Below are 5,004 nucleotides of genomic sequence, written 5' to 3'. Positions count from 1 at the left end.
AGTCTCTTAAAAAAAAAAAAAAAAATTAAGTAATGCAACTTCAGGTGACAAACATACTATTTTCCTTCATTATATGTGTTTTACCTTTTTGCTCCACCTCCCTCTCCTCAACTCATATTTGTTCTTCTTTCTATCTCTCCCATGTGTTTCTTTTACTTCTATTTTTTTTTCCTTTCTCCCTTCACACACTTCCCTTTTTGTTCTGGTGCAATACACCACCAATATGCTCCATCTATGGCTATAGAAATTTAGAAATCATCCTCTGAATCTAGGACATACAAGGATCAAAGGATAAATTAAAAGAGGGACAAAAGGCCACAGCTGAGGAGGAAAGACAACTGGGTTGAGAAGGCTCTGGAGACTGATAGGATAAATACAAGTGCAGCTGCGCTGGAGTGGTGGAGGTTGAGAGCAGTTGGAGCGGGAGCTGCCCCAACTTCACCAGGGTACGTTGCCTCCATCTAGCCTCCTCCCATCCCCCTAGACCCCAACTCCCAAGGCAGTTCCTCGGAACATAGTCCCCCTACTCTAGTCCATTTTGCAGTTAAGGAATGAAGGTAAAGGACTGAATCAATTGACGCCCAGTGAGATTAAATGACTTAACCAAGATCACACAGTTTGCACAGTGTATGGTGCTCAGAAATATTATTCTAAATGAATGTCACAAATGGAAAAATAGAAATCAAATATCCTTATCAAAAATATAAGATAAAAGAAGGCTGGATGCAGTGGCTCACGCCTGTAATCCCAGCACTTTGGGAGGCCGAAGTGGGCGGATCCCGAGGTCAGGAGATCGAGACCATCCTGGCTAACACTGTGAAACCCCATCTCTATGAAAAATACAAAAAATTAGCTGGGTGTGGTGGCGGGCGCCTGTGGTCCCAGCTACTAGGGAGGCTGAGGCAGGAGAATTGCTTGAACCCAAGAGGCGGAGGTTGCAGTGAGCCAAGATTGCGCCACTGCACTCCAGGCTGGGCGACAGAGCAAGACTCCGTCTCAATAATTAATAAAGAAAATATCTTGGCTTCTGTTCTAGAGAAAAGCAAAGAAAGTTTTATAAAAGTCTTACCTAAATAGCTACTCAGTAGATTAGTGCCTCTGGTTAACTCAGACCAGGCTGAGTCCAACCAGGTGCCTAACTCAATGACTGTGTGTCACTGGCCAGGCCCTCAGAGAAATACACAGCTTAATCAACAATCAAAAATGATCAGGCCTGGTGCGGTGGCTCACGCCCTGTAATCCCAGCACTTAGGGAGGCCAAGGCGGGCAGATTACCTGAGGTCAAGGGTTTGAGACCAGCCTGGCCAACATGGTGAAACCCCGTCTCTACTAAAAATATAAAAATTAACCAGGCGTGGTGGTGCATGCCTGTAATCCCAGCTACTCGGGAGGCTGAAGCAGGAGAATCGCTTGAACCCAGGAGGCAGAGGTTGCATTGCGCCGAGATTGTACCACTGCACTCCAGCCTGGGCGACAGAGTAAGACTCTGTCTCAAAAAAAAAAAAAAAAAATCAAAGGCCAAAGAATATTAAAAATTATAGAAGTCAACTAATATCTATTTTAATTATATCTAGAAATAATAAAAAGAATATGTTCACTTTAGGCTGGGCATGGCGGCTCACACCTGTAATCCCAGCACTTTGGGAGGCCAAGGCAGGCGAATCACCTGAGGTCAGGAGTTCAAGACCAGCCTGACCAACATGGAGAAACCCCATCTCTACTAAAAATACAAAATTAGCCGGACATGGTGGCGCATGCCTGTAATCCCAGCTACTCGGGAGGCTGAGGCAGGAGAATCATTTGAACCCGGGAGGCGGAGGTTGTGGTGAGCAAAGATGGCACCATTGCACTCCAGCCTAGGCAACAAGAGCAAAACTCCATCTCAAAAAACAAAAGAGTATGTTCACTTTAATTTCTACAGAATTTCTACAAAATGCTTTATACTTGTTTTCAATATCCACAATATTATCATTAAGTAATAGATCACTAATCTCCATTTAGCATACATAAAGATGAAAGCATCTAGTGGCAAGAGCACTGGTTATAAAATGTAAATCAGCCGGGCGCGGTGGCTTACGCCTGTAATCTCAGCATTTTGGGAGGCCAAGGCAGGCGAATCACTTGAGGTCGGGAGTTCAAGACCAGCCTGGTCAACATGGCAAAACCCCATCTCTACTAAAAATACAAAAATTAGCCAGGCGTGGTGGTCTGCACCAGTAATCTCAGCTACTCAGGAGGCTGAGACAGGAGAATCACCTGAACCAGGGAGGTGGAGGTTGCAGTGAGCAGAGATCATGGCCACTGTACTCTAGCCTGGGCAACAGAGCAATTCTCCATCTCAACAACAAAACAAAACCAAAAAAAAAAAAAAAAATCTAAATCAGAGAGTACATCAGGGTAGGACACTTATTAGTTTTGTGACCTTGGGCAAGTCATTTAACCTCTGAGTTTCAGTTTCCTCATCAGTAAAATGAGGACAGTAGTATCTGCCATGCATACCTCACAGGACTGTGGTGATGATCAAATGGGAATGTATGGGAAGTGTTCTGAAAAACTGTAATGAGAGGTTTCATTATTATGACATATGAAAACGGAGGGCCTGGCAGATTAAGTGACTTGCTCAAAGATAAACAAATACCATTAAGTGTTATCAATCAAGACTAAAACGCAATAGCCCTTCAATCTACCACTTAGTCCATTACCTAGGTTTGCCTGTGGCAAGATTAAGTGAACAAACACTGCACATTTTTCTCCAAAGAGTTTAGTCTCTTTCAAGTATATTACTTATATTTCATGTTCCAAGGAAGAATTATTAACCTTACGTTTATCATTATCAAATTGAAATTACCAAACGAGTTAAAAGATTATCCCAAGTTGTTAAGAAACACACACACATCCCCACTCGATTTAGAGATAAAAGAAAATTTTAAAATTTGACCGAGCATAGTGGCTCACACCTGTAATCCCAGCACCATGGGAGGCCAAGGTGGGAGGATCACTTGTTCGAGACCAGCCTGGGCAACATAGCAAGACCCCGTCTCCACAAAAAATAAAATTAGCTGGGCTTGATGGCACACACCTGTAGTCCAAGCTACTCAGAAGGCTGATGTAGGAGGATCCCTTGAGCACAGGAGTCTGAAGTTACAATGAGCTATAATCATGCCACCGTACTCTAGCCCAGGCAACAGGGTGAGACCCTGTCTTTAAAAGAAAAATAAAATAATAATAAAAAGAAAATTTTACAGCCAGGTGCAGTGGCTCACCCCTGTAATCCCAGCACTTTGGGAGGCCAAGGCGGGCGGATCACAAGGTCAAGAGATTGAGACCATCCTAGCCAACATGGTGAAACCCCGTTCACTAAAAATACAAAAAAATTAGCTGGGTGTGGTGGTGCACACCTGTAATCCCAGCTACTCGGGAGGCTGAGGCAAGAGAATCACTTGAACTCGGGAGACAGAGGTTGCAGTGAGCCGAGATCGTGCCACTGTACTCCAGCCTGGCGACAGAGTAAGACTCCGTCTCATAAAAAAAAAAAAATTTTAAATTTAAAATCACTGACATTTAATTTCCTGATAAAGTTCATTGCTATTTCTTTAATATACTACAATCTGATCATTTACAGTCCAATGGAAAACTTATTAGCATTTATAATAAGGGTACCTACCTGGTGTGATATAAAACCCTTCTATTTTTATTTTTTTTTCTCTTTTGAGACCGAGTCTCATGCTATCACCCAGACTGGAGTGCAGTGGTGCGATCTCAGCTCACTGCAACCTCCGCCTCCCAGATTCAACCGATTCTCGTGCCTCAGCCTCCCGAGTAGCTGGGATTACAGGCGTGCACCACCACACCCAGATAATTTTTTTGTATTTTTAGTAGAGACGGGGTTTCACCATGTTGGCCAGGTTGGTCTGGAACTCCTGGCCTCAAGTGATCCACCCATCTCAGCCTCCCAAAGTGCTGGGATTATATGTGCGAGCCACCGTGTCTGGCCTCAAATCCCTTTTATGTTATAAAACCAAGTATAGGCCAGGCGCGGTGGCTCATGCCTGTAATCCCAATACTTATAGGAGGCCGAGGCAGGCAGATCGCATGAGCCCACGGGTTCAAGACCAGCCTGGGCAACATGGCAAAACCCCGTCTCTACCCCCCAAAAAAAATACAAAAATTAGCCAGGCATTGTGACACACACCTGTAGCCCCAGTTACTCGGGAAGCTGAGCAGATCACTTGAGCCTGGGAGGCGGAGGTTGCAGTGGACCCAGATGGCGTCACTGTGCTCCAGCCTGGGTGACAGAACGAGACCCTGTCTGAAAACAAAAAAACCCAGAACACAAGTGTAACCACTTTACAACGTTATATAATTATAACCATGGGTAATCTGAAATACATGTTTTCTAATACTGTTTTTTTCCTATTTTTAGAACTTCCTGAGTATAATTTTTCCTTGTACACTATGGGGAGTGAAGACTCCATCTTCCTGAAGCAGAAGTCTCTTTTTGGGAACTTGTGAGAGAGAGAGTTATAAAAATAGGACAGGGTCAATGTGGGAGACCTTCTTTATCTGCTGGGTATTGGAGAACAGAGAAATGACAGGATCCACATGTTATTTTACAGTGAGTACTCTGATCAGCAGGCTAGATAAGAGAGACTAAGGGTAAGGAAAATAATGCAAAAGTTATTTCCAGACTAAGAATGAGACACAGAGCCTATGTGGTAGGCACTAGGATGAAGAAGAGCAGATGTAAACAAAGAATATTTTTTCTTTTTCTTTTTTTAAACAAAGGTCCAAACAAAGCTAACAAGGAATATTTTCAAAGGGAAAAACAACAGGAATTAGGGACATAACTCGGCAAGATATTATCTTCATAACTGAAGATAAAACTAAGGTTCGATATCGCTGCTGTTACTGACAAGAAATGAGAGTTGGTTGTGAGGGAGCCACATCTTTCAGGAGGGTAATAATAATGTGCTCACCGTAACATCTGTGAATTTTGACAGGATA

This window comes from Hylobates moloch, unplaced genomic scaffold (genome assembly GCF_009828535.3).
Source record: "Hylobates moloch isolate HMO894 unplaced genomic scaffold, HMol_V3 SCAFFOLD_7, whole genome shotgun sequence".
NCBI lineage: Eukaryota > Metazoa > Chordata > Mammalia > Primates > Hylobatidae > Hylobates > Hylobates moloch.
Note: the sequence above shows the minus strand (reverse complement) of the source record.